This window comes from Alexandromys fortis, unplaced genomic scaffold, assembly GCF_014885135.2.
Source record: "Alexandromys fortis isolate MF-2015 unplaced genomic scaffold, M_Fortis_MF-2015_v1.1 scaffold_36, whole genome shotgun sequence".
NCBI lineage: Eukaryota > Metazoa > Chordata > Mammalia > Rodentia > Cricetidae > Alexandromys > Alexandromys fortis.
Window position 1 is genome coordinate 6,782,217 of NW_026067915.1, and position 11,396 is coordinate 6,793,612.

Below are 11,396 nucleotides of genomic sequence, written 5' to 3' on the forward strand. Positions count from 1 at the left end.
GGGCAGGCATGTGTAAAATTGCTCACATCTCAGTGAACCAGGAGGAAGACGGAACGGAAAGTAGAGTGGAGCTACAGACATTACACTTCCTCTAGCTAAGCCCCATTTCTCAAAGGTTCCACAACCTTCCAGAACAGCTGCTGACCAAGCTTGCAAAGGTGAGCCTTGAGGATGTTGCCGAAACTCCTTCACTCGGGGGAGACAGGAACAGTGACTGCCTCCTCCTATGGTTCCAGCAACAAACCTAGCTGAGGTCCTGTCAAAGTCGTCACTGGGAAAGCAATGACTATATTACCTACAGATCAATGGGCGAGGGGATACAGGTGGGAGCAGCCACACTGGACAGTCTGAACCCCGCGTGGATGGAGATGATCCCCACGGCTGTGTGGAGGGCTCCTCATCTTTCTATACCTGTAATCTCTTGCCCCTTCCCGGAGACCCCAAGGCTCCCTGCAATTAGGGCAGAATTGCATACAGCTGGTTGGCAAACACGGCTAGATTCAGGTGAGGGTCCAATGATCCTTCCCACTCCTCCTAAGAAGGAAAATCAACAGTCAACAAGCCCAGCTGTAATGATCTTTGGGGGGGGGGGAAATGGCGGCAGTTTGGCTCAAAGGTTAGTCCTGTACAAGTTTCATATCCAAACCATCCCATAGCAAAGGTTAAAGTTCATCATTTCTCTCTACCTGTTCACAATCAGAAATCTTAATGAGGAATTTAAATCTCACAGAAATCCCTGCAAATTAGAGTTGTTTATTTTAAAAAAAAAATGTCGAAACAGTCAATCAATGCTTTCAAATAGGCATGCCTTCAAGAAGATACTAAAGGTGGAAGTAATGGGTTTTGTTCATGTCTCTTTATGCAAAAGGAAAGTGACAGTCCCAGGTAGCAACTTAGTGTGTGTAAACAGCGACCTTGAAATCTACACTCTTTGTCCTCTAATATAGCACACATTTTACTTATTTGATTTTTTGTTATTGATATACAATCACACATTGTATATGTGTATATATTGATATATAGTCGCACGCTATATATGTGTATACATTGATATACAATTCACATGAGGTATATGTGTATACATTGATATGCAGTCACACACTGTATATGTGTATATATTGATATACAGTCACATGCTGTATATATGTTTACATTGATATACAGTTCACACTCTGTATATGTGTATATATTGATATACAGTCACATGCTGTATATGTGAATAAAATGATATAAAGTCACAAGCTATATATGTGTATACATTGATATACAATTCACACACCGTGTATGTGTATACATTGATATGCAGTCATACACTGTATATGTGTATATATTGATATGCAGTCACACACTGTATATGTTATATATTGATATGCAGTCACACACTGTATATGAATATATATTGAAATACAGTCACACGCTATATATGTGCATATATTGATAGGCAGTCACATGCTGTATATGTGTATATATTGATATGTAGTCACATGCTATATATGTGCACACATTGATATACACACACTGTAATGTGCTGAATACTCTACCCTTTAAAGTGTACACATCAAGAGGATGGGGAAATGTGCAGAAAAAGAAGTTCCCTTCTGGACATGGTAGCTGTGCACGTGTGAACTCTCTGCAGCTATGGTCATCTACACAGAGCCTGCACAGGGCTGGGCCTGTCAACACCTCTGAGAGGGGTGGCCTTCATCACATTTTGAAGACTCCCCCTACTCTAAAATTGTATAATTTTTAACGATATGTTGGAAAGAATTTAGTGGTGTAAACTAATTATATTTTAGAGATTTCAGTCTCTAGAGTAGATACAACCCAAAGTAGACTGGGGACTTAAGAAAATGACAAGTTCAAATAGCTTCCAAGAGAACCAAATCATCCTCACGCTTTCCAGCTCAGAGAAGCTGGTGGGAATTTCAGCTAGCATCACCTCTGAGAGGGGGGGGGGCCAAGTCACTTGAGGAGGGAGAGTTAAACCACCCATCTAGAAAGTAGAATCCACACATTTGATACTGGGCAGCATCACTCGTTCTGACAGCTATTACTTCCCGCTGTTACCAAGGAAACCAATGTTTCCTTTGGGGTTCCCTGTGTCTCATTAATAAAGGAATCTACAAACCTACTCAGAAGGAAGCTTGAGGACAATTCTATTGGGGTTTATAAAAATAAAAATAAAAAAGCAACAGGCCACACAGCAAATCTTGACAAGCTTCCTGGAGGAGAGAAGAGATGGAGAAGGGAGAGAGAGGAAAAACAAATGGCCAAAGGAGTGGCAATTCTTCAGAGAAAGAATGAGAAAAGCCAGAGTACCAGGGAAAGTGTGCTTAGGATTTCAGCCAGTATCTGAAGATTTCAAGAAAGGAAAAAGAAAAACATGCTTAGAGCCGGCTGAGGGTCGGGGTTCAGAGGACGCCAAGTCTAGGAACTTGGGCTCCAAGAATAGCACCAGGGAAGTAGGGGAGAAACAGAGATGAAAAACACTCCCAAAGCTGGGAGTGGGCTAGTGGGGGAGGAAGGGTCCAGAAGGCATGGATCATAAGGCAGACGATATCTTACAGGACTTTACACAGTACCTGTCTCTCTAGTTTGTACCTAGCTTTCTCAAGCATGCTCGGTTCATTAAATGAAGCCCAGGTGAGGACAAGCTCCCAGCATCCTCTTCATACTGACAGAACATGTTCCATGTAATACATGAAGCCCAGGTGGGGAAGGGCCTCCAACCTGTTCCCTGCCGGCTGGCTTCCCTCATACGTTAATCCTAGTGGTTCCTGATCCAGCCCCAATTCTCTTGTCACACTATGGGATAGTCTTTTTAGTTACAAGCACGCAATTGAGGTCTCAAGGAGACTTGGTGAATCGGGATGAGAAAACCTTAACAAAGACTTTTTTTTAATGGAATACATTTTATGTCCATATATAATGTTCTCACATATACAGAGAAGAGGAGACAGTTTTCTGAAGCAATAATGTTAGCATTCATTTGTGGCTCACAAGATGTTCCGAAGGCAGTTAGCAAAGGGGATCGCTCAAGGATTTTTTCAATAGTGCCACTGTAATAAGTGTTTAGTCTCTCCAAGTGACTATTTGAAAGGACAAATATAATTTAGACAGATATCTACCATGCCTGAGGACAAAGTCCCATTAGTCACAATGCTTTCTCTCTCCTTCCCTCCCCTAGCCCACTACCCCACCCCACCCCCACTTCTGTCTTCCTGCATTGCCTAGGATTGTACTTAGAAAGGCTTAAGGAGCAAATCTTCTGCCCTTTCCTACCTCCCGGCCTCCTCCAACACTGAGACAAAAACATTGGTTTTGCACTGGTGGTATTTCCCCTATATTAGATCTTTCCTCTCTCAGCCCTTGGGGTTTTTTTTTGTTTTTATTGAGCTATACATTTTTGTCTGCTCCCCTCCCTTCCTCTCCTTCCCCTTCTACCCCCTCCCATGACCCCCATGCTCCCAGTTTACACAGGAGATCTTGTCTTTTTTTCTCCTTCCTCTGTAGATCCATGCATGTCTCTCTTAAGGTCCTCTTTGTTGTCTAGGTTCTCTGGGGTTGAGAATCTTAACAAAGATTTTTAAAGCTCATGGTAAGACTTGTGATTTTCTGGCAGTCAGACACTAAAGAAGCCAGAGATTAATTAATAAGTTATAACACAACAAAGGCATTGGGGTGTCTTAAATCCTCTGGGTTTCCACTGCTTGTGTAAACAGTTTATCAGAAGTTTACACAGCTAAATCCTAGCTCTAAAGCAGCTTATTAAATAACATCCTGGAACCACCACGCTTAATTTGTTCTTCTTCCTTTCCTTTGGCAGCTAAAGGAACAAGAAGAAATGAATGAGAGTAGAAAATTAGTCAGGCTGTCCCTTCTGTCCTCCACTGAGCCTCCTTTCCCCTGGTATCTACCCTCCTCTCTGCCTAGTTCACATTCCTCATGTGGGGCAAATGCCCCAGTGCAGACCAGGGCCAAGCTTGCACCAGAGTAAGGAGCTCAAGCGAAAGGGAAAAGGTCATGACTATGGGAACCACAGTCCAGCTGGTGACAGCCCCAGACCACACAGGCTTGTCTTTCCAGCTGGGGATCCGAGGTCTATTGAAGGTGAAGGGCAAATCCAAGGTCATGTTGCTGCTGGTGCTTTGGCCTATCTCTGAGAGCATCTGGAATACATATTTGGTTTTCTCATCACTAGGAATAGTGAGGGGCCGAGCTTTATTTTCCTGTCGTCCTGTGGGTGCTATATGGCTCTGCTGACTTTGGCTTTCATGGTTTTCTTATTTCTTCCCTGGCTCCATTCCTCAGAGAATGTGAGATCTTCCCCACACCCCTGAGTCCATCAACACACCCAGTGCCCACCCAAGTTTCCTGGATGACCAAATCTATCCTCCTACCAGTCACGCAGTACATTTTACCATATGCTCCTGATGGGATTTTCTCAATGCATCTCCTCTTCCATCCTGGACAGCTGCTGACGGCAAAACCTCTCCTCTCCCCACTGATGGCAGGACTGGGTACCTCATCTTTCACCACTGAAAGTCTCAATTGTCTAGCTCAGTGACTGCTCAAAAGGGCAGGGAACCCTGACTGCTCTTTGGGCTGATGAGGGAGGGAGACTTGATTGGGGGAGGGGGAGGGAAAGGGGAGGCGGCGGTGGGGAAGAGACAGAAATCTTTAATAAATAAATAAATAAAAATTAAAAAAAAAAAAGAAAAATGTGTTGAATTGGGTTAATTATTCAGAAAATGATCAGAGGCTCCAGCCAGTCGTTGCCACTCACTGGCCTATCAAACGTCCCACTGCAGCAATGCCAGGCACTTTTAGAACAAGAGGCCTTGTTTTGAGTGTCTTGAGATTGACAAAGTAGTGTGCTACGCATGAGAAGCAAACTCTCCAATTTAAGCACCCCATACCAAGCCCATATGTGCTATTCAAACCTTATTGTCAACTTGATTGGATTAAAATCACTAAAGAATACATCTTTGTGCCTGGCTTTGAGGGTGTTTCTGAGAGGTTTAAAAAAGGTGGGAAGACCACCTGGATGTAGATGATGGGCTGGGATCCCAGGCCAAATAAGAGGGGGAGTGGAGCTGCAGGACGGCTCAGTTGCTAAAGTGCAGGCTTTGCTGTTGCGGGAGGTCCTTCTGCCCCTCCAACCAATAGCTGCTGTGATACCAGCCCATTGGGGCGTGGTCTCTCTCCCTTTAAAAAAGCGGCTATTTCCTCTGCTCGCTCTCTTCACTTCCTGCTCCGCCGGAGACTAGACTCCCTTCCTGGTTGTACAGATGGCTGTTGTCTGGGACGGTGATCTGTAAGTTTTCCCCTTTAAATAAATAACACCCTATTAATCATAACTCCAAACTGGTGTGGCCTTGTTCGTGACTTACGCCTTCACTTTGCAATCATGAGAACCTTAGTTCAATTCCCACCATCCATGTACCTGTAATCCCATCACTGGAGAGGCAGAGGCAGGAAGATCCCGGGGATCTACTGGACAGCAAGCCTACTCTCATTGGTAAGCTCCAGGCCAATGAGAGATCCTGTCTCAAAGGAAGTGGGCAATGTGGCTGAAGAGGTTGTCCTCCAGCTCCACGCTTGCACACGTGCACGCATGCGTGCATGCACACACACACGGGGGGGGGGGGACACTTTTAAAAATGGAATATAGTATAGCCAGGTGTGGTGGCACACGCCTTTAATCCCAGCACTCAAGAGGTAGAGGTGGGTGGATTTCTGTGAGTTCAAGGCCAGTCTGGTCTATATAGTGAGTTCCAGGACAGAGCTGTGTAGAAAGACCCTATCTAAAAGAAAAACACAAAATATAGAGCAATGTGGTCTGAGCACACATCCTCTCTGCTTTGCCTTCTGCCACTGTGCATTTCCCACCCCAACTGTGAATAAAACTAAGCCCTCCCTTGCTTCCTTAAGCCGGCTCTTGTCAGGTGTTTGTCACGTGAACAAATGGAGTACATAACACTCTACCCTACCATATCAGACCGTTCTTGACCCACTCCTGGGGGACGGAGTGACTCCCCAGGGCTGGCTCAGGGTGTATGAAATCAGAAAGGAGTTTAGCCTGCAACATAGGACCAAAAATTTGAGACCTTGTCTTTTCATGAAACAAAAACAGTGCATTTCCCAAGTCAAGTCCAACTCAGGCTTCCCGCTCAACCGTCTTTCCTGTTCTGTGGTTTCACTGGACTTTATATGATCTGTATATATTTACATACATGAGCATACATGTATATGTACATATGTGCACTCACACAACACACACATGCATACTTTACCTACTTAGAAAACTTATCTTGAGTGCCAACTATACTCTTGGAACTGTTGAAGGTGGTTGAAATTTAGCAAGAGGAAAACAGACAAAAAGCTTACTTGAAGATTTCAGTTCTTTTTGTTTGCCCTTCTGAGTGGCAAGAGCAGAGATCAAGCCTATCTTTTACCCCGCCCTCTTAAGTGCTTGGAGCAAAGTGAGTGCTAAGTGACAAAGGAAGGAAGGAAATGAGGAAGGTAGACAGGGAATACTCGTGTAAGGAGGAGGAAAAAGGAGGCATCGTCTCAAATGAAGGCCTCAGCAAAACATTTGGCAAACAGTACAGAATTTGGGAAAGGCTTGATGAAAAGGGTGGCATCTGGAATGGATTTGTAAGACTCCTGGAGTAGAAAAGGCAAAGTGATGACAATCAAACTGTTCTGGTACCTGATGAATGAGTGACAGCAAATGTTGTAGGCAGAAATAAGCAGTAGAGTGTGTGTGTGTGTGTGTGTGTCTGTATCTGTGTGTGTGTGTCTGTGTGTGTGTCTACTGTGTATCTGTGTGTCTACAGTGTGTCTACTGTGTATCTGTGTGTCTACTGTGTATCTGTGTGTCTACTGTGTGTGTGTCTACTGTGTATCTGTGTGTCTACTGTGTGTCTGTGTGTCTACTGTGTGTCTGTGTGTCTACTGTGTGTCTACTGAGTGTCTGAGTGTTTTGGAGACTGGAGGCTTCTGTGTAGGCTGTGCCCATGATATAGAGACGGCTTGGACGACAATGTAGGAAAGACAGGGTTGAAAAGGCACAGTGGTGGAAGCTTTAGATGCCCTAGAGAGCTTTGCAGGAACTTTACTTTTCCCTGTTGGCAACTGTGAGCAAGTTATTGGCTTTGGCTGGGAGAAGAGTGGGTACTGAGATGCGTGGGACGCATGGGAAGGATGGTTTTTTTGCATCACAGAGACACGCATGTAGGCAAAACATTCACACACAAAGTATAAATAAATATTTAGAAAAAAGGGAAAGGAAAAAGGAAAAAACCTTATATTGCTAGACAGGGCACTATGCTAGGCTATCAAAATGCATCGCAAACCTCCCCTGTAACTAAGGCTATCTTACAAATAGATGAAGTAGGCCTATGACTCAGCAGGAAAGTGGAACTGTCCTCAGTTGTTAGCTCTCTGGTCACTGTGAGAAAATATTGGTAGTGTGCACATGAGTAGATAGTTAAGTTTTTAGCAATGCTCATATATAAATAATTGGCATATAATTATAAATTATGCTTACCTATTAATCAAGAAGTCTGGCCAGACCTTTGACAATACTTTTAAATTTCATTAAATTACTATATTACAACTTACCCAAATTTATGTTTTAGTTCCTGGTTGTTAAAAAAGACAAGTAGCCTAAAATTAGCTATACAATGATAATGTTAATGAAGGTTAGCATCCATTCACTATATCCACTGTGTGGCAAACAGTATTTATATGTACTGTCTATTTCACTTCAGTTCTCTCTCTGGTTGTGTGAAGTAAAGATAATTATGCCCATTCTACAGAGAGACAGGGCCTCCAGCAGTTATCATGGCTTGTCCAAAGGCTTGCAGTCTCTTGACTACAAAGATATTTTCCAATGCAATACTTCATCTTTCTAATGTTCTTATTCTATCATTCTGGTCTCTTCGTATCCTTCCAAGATAGAAATTAGCCTAACACATCACTCCATACTAAGAGAACGGGCTTAAGGTATCAACTGGAACCACCAAATAATGTAAAACGTAAAGGCAGCCTTTCAGAGACCAGACCTTGAATCAGTTATGACCCCCAAAGAGTAGTGTGAAGGGTAAAAATTCACATAGGTCAGAGGAAGTAGGTACCACAGAGTACCCGGGGCTAGAGAGGTAACAAAACAGTGGCAGTTGGCACACACATAGCCTGTCCTCAGGAAGCAGATATCACTGCTCTTGTATATTGAGACCAGTGTTGCCCAGCACACCCTTCCTCAGCCTTTGTGTCTGCCCACAAACCTGAATCTGAAATCCTAAGTGATGGGGATTCATCAAAGCCAAAGCACTGCCCAGAAAGTATACCACCCTAGTGAGCATAGGCCCTCCACTATGAGAAATGCAGAAAGATCTGGGTACATGGTCCACCCTGAGAACTCATTCCCTTCAGACAGTGATTTGAAGAAGAGAAAAGCAATATCAGAAATACCATGAAAACAAAACACATTCTGAGGGCGGAGGAGATGGCTCAATCTGTAAAGGGCTTGCCACCCAGACACAGGGACCCGAGTTCAACCCCAGAACCACATAAAAAGCCAAGCTTGCTGCTGCACTCTTGTAACCCCAGCACCCAACACCACATAAGCTAGGCTAGGCATGGGAGTGCATACCTGGCATCCTAGAATTTAGAAAGGAGACAAGAGAATTGGAAGTCTAAAGTCATCCTTATCTTCATGGTTCAAGGACAGCCTGGACTAAGAAAAACTTCCTTAAACTTTTCCTTTCTCTTTGAAGGGAGACTCTGGGTAGATGTCCTAGTGAAATTTCTGAACCTCAGAGCCAAGGGCAGGTGGCAGTCTGCCAAGGGCCCAAACCACCCAAAATGCCTGGCAAGACAGGCATGGTGGTACCTAAACTGTCATTCTGCAACACTAGGGAGACTGAGGTAGGAGGCTCTCAGTGAGTTCAAAACCACCATGAGCTACAGATTTTAAAATAAAAACTAAAACACTAAGTACATGATTGTGGCTGAAGGATGGATTTCCTTTCCCTGGTGGCAGCTGCGATTGCATCTCTTCGCCAAGCTGTGGCCCCTCCTGAGTGTGAGAAGCCAAGTCATCGAACAGGCTGAGCGGCATCCTTGAGGCTTGCTGGCCAGTCAGCTCAATCTCATTGGTGAACTCCAGATCTAGTAAGAGACCCTCATCTCGATAAACAAGGCAGGCATGGGAAGAACAGCCCCTGAGGCTGACCTCTGGCCTCCACACACGTGTGCACCCACACACACGTGTGCACAGACACACATCGCAAAACTTCACACTGCGTTACAGAAAGTGCTGCGCACATGCTCACTGAAACAGACTTGATTCAGAAAACTGGCAGCTGCAAACCGTCCTTGCAGGCTTACGACACTCTTAGCAAAGCCTCCGGATTTTACTGACATTACTAGAACTGTTTTTCCAGCCACTTTGATATGTTGAGTTTTATTTCTCTGTTTTATCTAATAGGCGAATGGTCACTCGGTGTATTCATAAGCCTATGACCAGTAGGGAACATCAGGGAAATACTTTAGAATAAAACTGGCAAGTGCTGAACCAAAGCACCACACACTTATTGCATCTGTTGAAGAGAGGGGAATCTGAGAAAGATCTGCAAAGAAAATTGGTACCCAAAAGATTCAGGCTTAAGGCAAAACCACCAAAAGAAAAAGCATGAAAAGCCACAACTGACCACAAACTGTATTTGTGCCTTCATTATCAAGTATTTAACGAGCTGAGCTCTCGGCAAAAATGAAGAGCCAGTTCATCTGAAGGGATGATTCAGAACCATGGGGAATTGTGCTTTTCACATCAATTCTTTAGAAGTCTTGGGATGCCCTAGGGGCTAGGCTAACAAGATGGCTCAGCCAGTAAAGGTGCTTGCTGCCAAGACTGGAGACGTGAGTTCAATCCCCAGAATCCACGTAGTGAAAGGAGAGAACTAACTCCCTCTACTTGTCCTCTGACCTCCAAAAGTACATCAGTGGAACGTGTGGACACACACAGAAAAATTAGTATCCTATTTATTCTATTTGTAAACTGTAGCACAATAAACTTAAGTATACCGTACCAAGAAGTCTATCTTGCCAATGTGGATTTTTCTTAAAGATTTTGTTTGGAATTCATAAAATAAATTACATCTCTTCCGAAATTTCTAACCACTCATCCTAGATTGACAACAATAGCAATGAAAATTAACTTCAGAAGGGACAGCCGAGTGCTGAAAACCAGACTCCACACGGCCTGTGAAACACAGTGGGGACCTCCGAAGGCTCCCCCAGGAGACATCGCAGGCCTCCAAGTGGAGATTCTGAGAGCAGGTAATTCCCTCAGCACAGGGAAGAACCTCCGCTGGGGTTCCACACACACCAGAAACTCCATAGCGTTTGTGGAAGCCTTGGGTGCTGCTTTGAGGAAACCTCACAGACCAGTTTAGAGCTTGAGGCCAAATACCAATCGCCACAGTGTGAGTATATCAGAACATTCTGGAATCCACCCACAGCATCTGCCGTCTTGTGTCTCAAGGTCTGAACAACTACCACTGGATCCGAGGGCGCTCTGCACGAGCATTAGTCCCCAAAAGTTAGACTGAATGGCCTGGCCAAGAGCATGGGGAACCGGTTAAAACCTCTCAGATTCAGGTTCAACAGGTCTGAGATCCTCAGCCCCACCCCCCACTGCCGCCTCCCATCCCATCCCCACCCCCCGCGGCCAGGCATTTCTAAGAGATTCCTAACACTTGGAAACCACACTCGCTGAGATCCCCTTCTATTCTAAGCTTCTAACTTTTAGGGACCTCAGTTTCTTCTGAGCCTCGAACCTGAAGAACAAGCAAAATCTGCAGAGGAAAAGTCTCTTCAGACCCTGAGGTTCAGGTCCGGAACCCTGCACGCCATACTCACCCGGGCTTCCTGGTGTTCCCAAGGGTCCTGGGGCGCCCCGCGCTGCAGCCCTGTGCGCCCTGAAGTGCGCGCCTAGCCTCCGGGTTCAGGCTGAGTCGCGGCAGGTGCTGCGGAGTACCGAGGGCTCTTTTATGTCATTGCTGACTCGTGCCTTGGCCGGGCTCCCTCAGGGACTAATGCTTTGCAGAACTCCAGCGGGCAGAGGTCTCCAGCTGTTCATTGGCGTGACCTACTGCGGGGTCTTAAGGCAGCCACATGAACTTGGCAAGGCAAAGTTTCTCAGAAATCCACAACCATTTCAGCTGGCTGAGGTCACTACAGCTACTGGGGCTGAGAAATCTTGCAGTTTTTCAAAGCTAGCCAACAGGGAACCAGAGAACAACTCCTAGGAGGCTAGACCCTAAGGGGGGGGAAGTGCATAATAAAGACAAACCGCTAACTTCAGCAGCGCAGAGTTTGACCTG

At 45.0% G+C, this 11,396-nt stretch overlaps 1 protein-coding gene across 1 annotated transcript in view; it reads right to left on the reverse strand.

The window, feature by feature from the left end:
* The window catches only part of Col6a5 (collagen type VI alpha 5 chain), a 108,202-nt gene extending 97,137 nt beyond the window's left edge, over positions 1-11,065 (reverse strand). The window contains exon 1 of the mRNA XM_050139365.1: positions 10,933-11,065. The gene's annotated coding sequence lies outside the window, so the exon portion shown is untranslated. The remainder of the gene's footprint in view (positions 1-10,932) is intronic.
* Positions 11,066-11,396: the final 331 nt, after the last annotated feature.